Here is a 10,000-nt window from a genome sequence, read left to right as displayed (position 1 = left end):
AGTCTATAGAAAGAGAGAGAGAGAGAGAGAGATGAGAGAGAGAGAGAGAGAGAGAGAGAGAGAGAGAGAGAGAGAGAGAGAGAGAGAGAGAGAGAGAGAGAGAGAGAGAGAGAGAGAGAGAGAGAGAGAGAGAGAGAGAGAGAGAGAGAGAGAGAGAGAGAGAGAGAGAGAGAGAGAGAGAGAGAGAGAGAGAGAGAGAGAGAGAGAGAGAGAGAGAGAGAGAGAGAGAGAGAGAGAGAGAGAGAGAGAGAGAGAGAGAGAGAGAGAGAGAGAGAGAGAGAGAGAGAGAGAGAGAGAGAGAGAGAGAGAGAGAGAGAGAGAGAGAGAGAGAGAGAGAGAGAGAGAGAGAGAGAATCAAGCCATTTGAAGTACATTTTTAGTTCCTTTACTTACACCATGTTGCCTCTCTCTCTCTCTCTCTCTCTCTCTCTCTCTCTCTCTCTCTCTCTCTCTCTCTCTCTCTCTCTCTCTCTCTCTCTTAATAAATATGAAAACTAACACATTAACATAGGGAAGTTAATTCTAAAGACAGTCCCTTATATGAAGCAGTAGTCTGACCCCCCTCCCCTCTCTCTCTCAGGTGGAGTTGGCAAGGTACCATCTCTGTCCCCGCCAATGTCTCTCATGACTTCAAGACGCCTCACTGTAACCTAACTTAATCTCACCTCACCTAACGTAATCTAACCAAACCTCACCTCACCTCACCTAATCTAACCAAACCTCACCTCACCTAATCTAACCAAACCTCACCTCACCTAATCTAACCTAACCTCAACTAACGTAATCTAACCAAACCTCACCTCACCTAACCTAACCAAACCTCACCTCACCTAATTTAACCAAACCTCACCTCACCTAACCTAATCTAACCTAACCTCACCTAACATAATCTAACCAAACCTCACCTAATCTAACCTAACCTCACCTCCTCTCATCTAACCTACTCATTCCTCACCTAATCTAACTTAACTTCTTCACTTATGCTAGTTTAACCTAATGCAACCTTTGCTAACTCAATTACCTTAACTAACCTAATTAATCTGCTATAACTTAACATGATCTAACGTAAGCTATGTCATCCAAATCTTACTTTAATCTAATCTAATCTAACTTATGCAAGTTAATGTAAAATTCATCTAATATAACCTAAACTATGCTAGTCTAACCTATCCTTAACTTACCTAACCTAACACACTATCTTAACCTAACCTCACCTCATCTTTTACACAGCCAAACCTTACTTAACCTTACAATCTAACACACTTCAACTTACGTGGCCTAACCTAACCTAACATCACCTATTCTTAATTAACCTCACCTAAACCTTACCGACACTAACTTAAAACCTACCTATGCTTACATCACTTCTATATCCTCATCCTCCTCCTCTTCCTCTTCCCTAACACAGTGACTCAGCGAAGCCGTCAAGAAAACACGTAATTTCTGAATACTATCTTTAAGAGCTCCACCCAGTCAGCCCTCTTCCTCCTCCTCCTCTTTCCTGACCCCCATCCTCCCTTCTTTACTCACGTGTCTCTCCCTCCCTACACACACACACACACACACATACACACATAGCGGGTCTCACAAGGGTAATACACACATACATACGGACACTGACCCACCACACACACCCAGTCACCCACACCCACCCACATACATGTACACACGGACGCACACAGCCTGTCACCCTTACGTCAAACAGATTACACCTTTCTTCTCCCTGTCACTCATCCATCACACATTCCAGTATCTCTCTCATCTTCTACTCTGTTAAATAACCAGTTAACACTCCCAGCCTCCCTAGCCGGCGAGTTATTCTCACTAGAAGCATATGACCCTAAGAATACGTCACATGGCGCGGTCAGAGAGAGCTAGCCTGCCCTGGTCTGCCTACGCGAATCGAAAGCGTTTGTTTGGGTACGGTTTAAAGGGACGAAGGTTTAAAGGGACGAAGGTTTAAAGGGACAGTCTCTGCGTGAGTGTGTTTGGTCAAATGCTGAATACTCACGCCTGGTTCGTCATACAGCCACATGGACAGGCACAGATCACTCTTTTTTTTTTTTTTTTTTGAGATTTGTCACGTTGGAGTGACGCGGGCCTTTGCCTTTCGGCGGCCCGGGGAACAGATCACTCCTCCACGACACACACACATACATACAAACACACAAAAACACTAACTAGTAACTGTACCTTTAGTTTCGTCTGCTGTCAAAATATTCCTCCATTACTAATGTAACCCACATTCCCTAGTGGTATACTTTCCTCGGAACACCCATATTTTTAAGAGCTTTTTATCCACCATATATGTCTCGGTTAACTCTGATCTTGGCTGGAAATTAAACTATATTGTATCAGTGTGGTCATCTTGAGGTCCCGGATGAAATGGCGGGCTGGGATTGGCTATTCACGACCCGTTGTCATGGTGATGGTAGATGCCATTCACTTGACTGCTCATATTTTCTCGCTATTGAAAGGAGTTTATTAAAGCGTAACTGAAGCGTGTAAAGGCATGATTCCGCACTATACTATTAAGATATTGTAGTTCTGAAGTGTTCCTAGGGTTAGTAGGCTTGGATAAGGAGTATAACACAATTTAGATGGTGTGAAGAGCGGATGTTTTCGCGCGAAATTCAAACAATTCCAGCCTCTGATATGATTACGTACTAGACTTAAGATATTGTAGTAAGAAAGTATCTGTGGGGTTAATAAGCTTGGGTAAAGACTATAGGGGAATTTAAAGGACGTTTAAGAGACGGAGTGTGAGGAGAAGGTGTGTCAGCGCGAGATTCAAGTAATTCCAACCTGTTTGAGTTGATTCCACAGAAGACTCTTAAGATATTATATTGTTGAAGTGTTCCTAGGGTTATTAAGATTGGGTAAAGAGTATAAGGGAATTTAAAGAGTGGATAAGGGAGGGAGTGTAGCGATTTGATGTCATACAGACCAAAGCCAGGTTACAGAGGGGTTTTATCTTGTAAAGGGAGCGGCTCTATGGCTTAACTGAGTACTATAATTAATCCATTTCCGTGTTTTCTTGACCGAGTGACGAGGGAGAAGAAAAAACGAGGAAGAGACATCAGCCACTGAACCACGGACGAAAATAAACTTAGTGGCTGAAGACAGGGAGAGGAGTGAAGGTCCTTCCTCACTGCTCCCTATATAAGACACCATACACTCTAGAACACCTGGCCAGAAATCAAGAAACACGTGCTATTACAATACAGGTGAAGCTTAAGAATACGTCAGTAATTCAGCAACAGACGATATTTCACAACTCTGCTCCTCAAAACTTCTCGCAACGCAACCGGAATGTTTTAGAATGTTGCTCTTGTTCTGCTGTAGTTAAATGAATTACAGAACAAACACGGAAGATAGATTTTTTCTTTTTTACCCAGAAACATAAAAACGTACATAATTTCTACTAGAACCTGATAAAAGTTAAGAGAGATAAGACGCAAGATCGTTTGAGAATATGAGTTTCTCTTCTGTTATAACAAAATTACTGAACAAACAAGAATAGCTGGATTTTTGTGCTAGTCATGAAAATGCCTTTGAAAACCTAAATAACAGACCAGAACATGATAAAAGTTCAGATAAGACGCGGGAAGATATGATAACACGGATTCCTGTTTTGTAATAAGTTGAATTACAATTGGACGTCAATTGGAAGGAGAAATATTGCCCAGAATTCCGTGTTTTTTGTTCGCTTTTTAAATGTACGGTTCGTTTTTCTCATTGTGTCTCTTTTCGTGATACCTGAACACTGATGACGCAACATTCTCTCCTTATCCCTATGAATCTGAAGGAAGCATCACGTCACCTAAACTGCTGATATCTCTTTATGGTTCCTTAGGTAAATACGAGCAAGATAAACAGTAACGCCTTGACTGTTAATCTTTCCTAGATATAAATAACTGACGGTAGCGCCTTAATGTTAAACCTTTCTTATTGTTCCCTAGATAAATGATAAACCAAAACCTTAGACAAAGCGCTTTACAAATAGTTTCCAAGATAAAAATGTTAGTAACGCCTTCACACTAAATCATTCCTTATGGTTTCTTAGATAAATATGAGAAACTATCGCGTCTTGACACTAAACCTCCCTGATGACTTCCTTGAGACTAAATCTTTCCTCATAATTTCCTAGATAAACATGAGACTAAATTTTCCTTACAGTTTTCTTGATAAATGTGAAAACCGTAACCTTGAGACGAAGAAATTTACTAACAGTCTCCAATGGCAATCGATAAACATGACGAAACCTAACGCTGTTGAAACTCATATTTTTCGTGGTGGTTTCCAAGAGACCTCAAGGCCCCGGCGACGAGTGATGAATAAAACCTGCAGTATATTTGTCAAGGGAACGCAAATCTAAGAAAAACTGAATGGGAAAGGAAGCGAAAAAAAAATGTAGACACTTGCTAAGGTCCCAGAGAAGAGTGGTAGATAAAATTTGCAGTATATATATATATATATATATATATATATATATATATATATATATATATATATATATATATATATATATATATATATATATATATATATATATGTATTTATTTTTTTTCAAGAACACGCGAATCTAATCAAAGTTTAACAGAAAGCGAAGCGAAGAGAGATGTAGACACTAGATAAGATCCTAGAGATTGATAGAAGATGCAGTATATATATATATTTTTTTTCAAGAACACAAGAATCGAAGCAAGGTTTAATTGAAAAGGAAGCGATGAGAGATGTAGACAGTTGCTAATGTGGCCGTTTCTTTAAAGGATAAATAATTGTTGGGCTGCCTCCATTCTCACTCCTGCAAAGGAAGGAAAGGCGTGCCAGAAACAAATGTGAACTGCAGTTTTCTTCTTCCTCCTCCTCCTCCTCTTCCTCTTCCTCTTGCTAAGCACCTTTCAGTTTTCTTTATCTATTTCTTTTCAAGGTTATCTTCACACTACAGATAATTATCAGTATTATCATCCCTATTGTCGTTGTTAGTTATTATTATTTTGTTCATTTCTTTTTCGTTGCGTCTTTTTTTTTCTATAATAAAAAAAAAATCGTGATCTCTGTTTTTTATGATTTTGTTTCATGTTTCAGTGATTCAGCGGGAAGATTATGGAATATTTTGTTGTGTGTGTGTGTGTGTGTGTGTGTGTGTGTGTGTGTGTGTGTGTGTTGACGTAAACAAGTAAAAAACATATAAACAGGAAACACTGTAACAAATTTCTCTTGACGTTTTATCATTAGTCTTATCACACACACACACACACACACACACACACGCACGTGCATATAACCTTGAGACATACCTCCTGGTCCTTAAATACATACGTACACACACACGTACATACGGAAAGACTTTTATCACTGCCAGTTTCTTATCACAGTACAAAAAGGACGTGCTAGAGAAAAAAAAAAGAAAAAAAAATGAAAAAAAAAAGGAACCATTTGAAGTGTTTAAAATAGAGGAGGGCGGAGACCAGACAATTGACAGTCACAGTGCGCAGCTTGGAGACACGTAGTTTCGAAAGCCTCAACATGCTAAAGAAGTATGCTAGTATATTCCTTACGTATATATAGAAAAATAATTAAAAGAAACTCGTATACAAAAATAAAAAATACATGGAAGGACTTACCAAATTTGAAAAAAAAGGCAAAATGGTTATAACAAAGATTATGACGCAGTTAAAAGCGAAGTATTAGCGAGAGACAGACGAGAATCTAACAGCCAATAAGAAAAGCAAAGTTATTACCATTAATTAGCCAATCAAAACTCCTAATTTGAAGACGAGGAAAACTCATGAAGTAAAGAATATGATAAGTGAGGGATGAGAAGAGGAGAAGGAGGTGGAGAAAGAAGATGGGAGAAAAAATAAGTCAAAATAATGTGTTAAGGTTACGATAACAAACAAAAAACAAAACGAAAATAAATGAAAAAATAACTGGCAGGTGCTCGGTAGAAAAAAAAAAAAAAAAAACTGAACGTAATGAGCTTATGATTCTGTATTGCTTGTTTTGAGAGAGAGAGAGAGAGAGAGAGAGAGAGAGAGAGAGAGAGAGAGAGAGAGAGAGAGAGAGAGAGAGAGAGAGTAGGAAAAAAAGTAGAAAAGGTAGAAAAATAAGGAAGATGAGCACACACACACACACACACTACAATACTCTTAAAACAAATATGAATGAATGGATTGATATAGTAAATTCAGGACTAAAGAAAAAAAAAAGATAAATAAATAGATAAATAAATAAATAAATAAATAAATAAATAAATGCAGTAATTTAGCGTAGTTACCCCAAAATTGCACGAGTCAGTCTGGTTTTCTTTCTCGGTTTCCTTGCACCGTCCTCTCTTTTCCTTGCATTCCAAACCAAAACAAACTTTTAATGCAACATTCTGAACACTAGCTATATAATATAATCTCTCTCTCTCTCTCTTGTTCTGTTAATTGTTCTCTCTCTCTCTCTCTTGTTCTGTTAATTGTTCTCTCTCTCTCTCTCTTGTTCTGTTAATTGTTCTCTCTCTCTCTCTCTCTCCTCTCTCTCTCTCTCTCTCCTCTCTCTCTCTCTCTCTCTTCTCTCTCTCTCTCTCTCTCTCTCTCTCTCTCTCTCTCTCTTGTTCTGTTAATTGTTCTTTTTTTTATTTAAACAAAATTTACATCAGGCTTAAAACAACACGTTTTTTATGCTGTTATTTGAAAAGCCTATACTTAAATGTAAAGAAGAAAATATATACAAAAAGTGAACTCATCCTACTATATATATATAGACATGATTAACACAGCACTAGTGTGGGGGGTTGTGTTTTACGCCACCTGTGTGCAGCCACTTTCACTTGCTGGAGTGTCATTGTCTGTGTATCACTCGTGGCTGCCGTAAACACATTCCACAGTCTGGAGGTTCTAGCTGTGTAAGAGCGCTGGTGCTGCCTCGAGTAAGATCGAGGCACTTGCACCAGCATGTCATTGGAGGTGGTGGTCCTGGACTCCCTCTGGACAGCTCGTGGTGGGAGCCTTATCGAGCTGAGATGAGGGACCTCCAGAACCCGGGCCTTGTGCTGGACCACCAGCGCCGACACGTCCCGCCGATGCTCCAGCGACGTGACTCCGGTCTGCTCCTCCTGCTGCTGCTGCTGCTGCTGCTGTCCGTCCATCCCCACCAAGCGCAGGGCACGGCGTTGCACAGCATCCAGTCTCTGCAAGTGGGTGGGGGCACTCGACATCCAGGACAAGGCACTGTACTCCATACAAGGCCGTATCTGAGCCTTGTACAGTGTGAGGATGCCCCGGGAGTCGAGGTTTCCTGACATCCGACGCAGTGCAGAGACTCGCTGGGAGACCTGGTGGGCAACAGCAGCAACATGGCGGTCAAAGCGCAGGCCACAGTCCACTGTCACTCCCAGCAACTTGACGTGTTCCTGGAGGGGAAGTGTCTGGCCTCCAAAAATCAGACAGCCTGAGACGGCTGGGGAGGCAGCTGGGGACCGTGAGATGACCATGGCCTGCGTCTTTTCTGGAGCGAAGCTGACTTGCCACGCCTCTCCCCCACTCCATCACCAGCCTGAGCTGCCTATTTAGCTCTCTAACGGCTCGCTGACTGTCGGAGGGGCAGTAGGAGCGGGAGAGATTGCAGTCGTCGGCGTATGCAAGCAGAGTCGGGATTTGCCGCAGGAGGTCATCGATGTATATGTTCCACAGGATCGGGCCCAACACTGAACCCTGTGGAACTGAGGCCTGTATAGGTAACGGCTGGGATGCCTGTCCATTGATGACTACCCGGAGGGTTCTCCCCTGGAGGTAGTCCTCGAGCAGTGCAAGGAGGTTGCCCTGGATACCCTTGGCGCAAAGCTTTTTTACAAGCCCCGCGTGCCAGACCCTATCAAAGGCCCCAGCAATGTCCAGGGCCACCACAAGAGTATCCAGACCTTCGTCCAGGGCATCCTGCCAGCCTTGGGAGAGGAGGGTGAGGAGGTCCGCTGTTGAGCGGCCAGGCCGGAAGCCGAACTGTCTGTCTGAGAGGAGGCGGTGCTCACTCAGGTGATGACAGATGACACCTGCCACCACCTGCTCCAGCAACTTGCCCACCACGGAGAGCAGCGAGATGGGTCTGTAGTTGCTGGGCTCAGACTTTGAGTTCTTCTTGTGGGCTGTACCACTCGCGCCTCCTTCCATATAGAGGGCCACCTGTGCTCCATCAGGCAGGCCCTGAAGACGCTGGTGAGAGGACCTGACAGCTCACTGGCGCAACGTTTGAGGAGCCGCGGGCTGATGTCGTCCGGGCCGGTGGCTTTGTTCTCCTCTACTTCCCTCATCAGCCGCTCCACCTGTTCACGTGTCACCTGAACATCGGCGACGGTGTGGTCTGTTTCCTGAGGGAGGTGAGGTGGACGTCTACCCGGATCAGTGACTGACATCTTCTCTGCGAAAAAATCAGCGAGTAGAGAAGCCTTGTCCTCACTGCTGGTGGCTGTTGTCCCGTCCGGCCTTGTTAGTGGAGGAACAGTGTCGCGGCGGCCTGTTCCTTGCTGCTCCTTGACAAGCCTCCACCAGGTCTTGTGGCCAACCCCTGAGCCACAGAGCTTTTGCCTCAGGTCCTCTCGCTGCTGCCGTCTCGCCCACCTGCAGGTAGCTGTCACCCGTCTACACGCCACACGGTGTTGGGCCCAGTTGTAGTGTGTTGGACGACGTTTGTACCTCACCCAGGCTTCGTGTTTAGCCTCAGCGGCCGCTCGGCATCGGTAACCAAACCAAGCAGGGTCATTAGGCCTAACGAGGTACCTTCTGCTGGGGACGTGTTGCTGCTGGAGGGCAAGGAGCTTGGTGGTGAGGGCACGGGCCTTTTCCTCCGCGTTGCCTATCAGTAGGGCGTCCCAGTCCAAGCGAACGATGTCGTGTCTCAGGGATGCCCAGTCAGCCTGCTCCCACAGCCAGATAGTGCGCGGGGCGGCGGCCTCCCTCGCTATATCCAGCTTGACTCGTGCCAGCACGGCATGGTGGTCGGAGGTGCCCACCGTCCCCAGTTGATGGCAGACGATGCTGGAGTCAGGGAGATCTGTTAGCACAGGGTCCAGCGACCCTCCCCTCTCATGTGTAGGGAAGGACACGTGGTTCGTCAGACCCTGCACCATCAGGAGGCTGTTAAAGGCATCCTGCTCCAGGTGGAAGTTTAGATCCCCCAGAATCATGACGTGGGAACACTTGTGCCGCTGTAGCATAGTGTCCAATTCCTCCGTCAGAAAATCCAGCGCTGAACGTCCTTGCCTTGGGGGACGGTACATGACACACAGGAGGAGTCCTGTGCTGTCATTTATTACCACTCTGAAGAACAGCGCCTCCATTCCTTCAGGCAGCACCACGTCAATTTTTTGAGTTTGGAGGCCGTGTTTGAAGCAGGCAGCCACGCCTCCGCCCACTCTATGCTCACGGTCCTTCCTCACCCACTTTGTGTAGCCCGGGATGTTGCCAAACGTCGGCTCCACCTCACCACTGAGCCACGTTTCCGTGACGGGCAACAATGTCCGCGTTGTGTCGGAGGACAAAGTTGTGGGTGAGGTCACCAAGGTTGGTGCGAAGACCCCTCACGTTGGCCGACACAACAGTCAGGTGTCGTCTGAGGTGGCCAGTCTTTTGTTTTTCCTTGGCGCTGGTTTGACTTAGGGCTACCTTGGCAGGGGGAGGCGTGTTACTGCCTTCCCTGCCACATGAGTGGGCTCCAGTCGTGGTGTTGCCTGGGTTGTGGTTGCCATGATGGTGGGTAGGGGTGGAGAGGGGAGTCTCGAAAGGGCAGCTGAGGTTGAGGATTTAACTCTTTTCTCCATCCTTCTGTCAGGACCCTTCTGAGAATCGTTTCCTGCCTTATATCAGCAGTGCGGCTGTAACACACCTCGGATGTGTGTCCGAGGCGGGAGCAGTAGTCGCAGCGTGGTCTGTCTCCACCTCTGACGTCCCTTTGGGATCTAAGATGATGTGGGTGGGACTGGGGTGCGGGAGGGTTGGGTCGCGCACCTGGTGTG

The 10,000-nt window shown here is 45.0% G+C and overlaps 1 long non-coding RNA gene across 3 annotated transcripts in view; it reads right to left on the bottom strand.

Moving 5' to 3' along the window:
• LOC135098815 (uncharacterized) overlaps positions 1-2,418 on the bottom strand; it is a 7,930-nt gene extending 5,512 nt beyond the window's left edge. Inside the window, exon 1 of one of the 3 annotated variants that reach the window (XR_010267405.1) lies at positions 2,194-2,418. This is a non-coding gene — a long non-coding RNA (uncharacterized LOC135098815). Of the gene's footprint in view, positions 1-2,011; positions 2,162-2,193 lie in introns of those variants that run through there. The other 2 variants (XR_010267406.1, XR_010267407.1) reach the window with 2 other exon arrangements.
• Between the last annotated feature and the right edge of the window lie 7,582 nt (positions 2,419-10,000).

Source organism: Scylla paramamosain, unplaced genomic scaffold (genome assembly GCF_035594125.1).
Source record: "Scylla paramamosain isolate STU-SP2022 unplaced genomic scaffold, ASM3559412v1 Contig82, whole genome shotgun sequence".
Lineage (NCBI taxonomy): Eukaryota > Metazoa > Arthropoda > Malacostraca > Decapoda > Portunidae > Scylla > Scylla paramamosain.
Note: the sequence above shows the minus strand (reverse complement) of the source record. Positions and strands in the feature narration are given on the sequence as shown.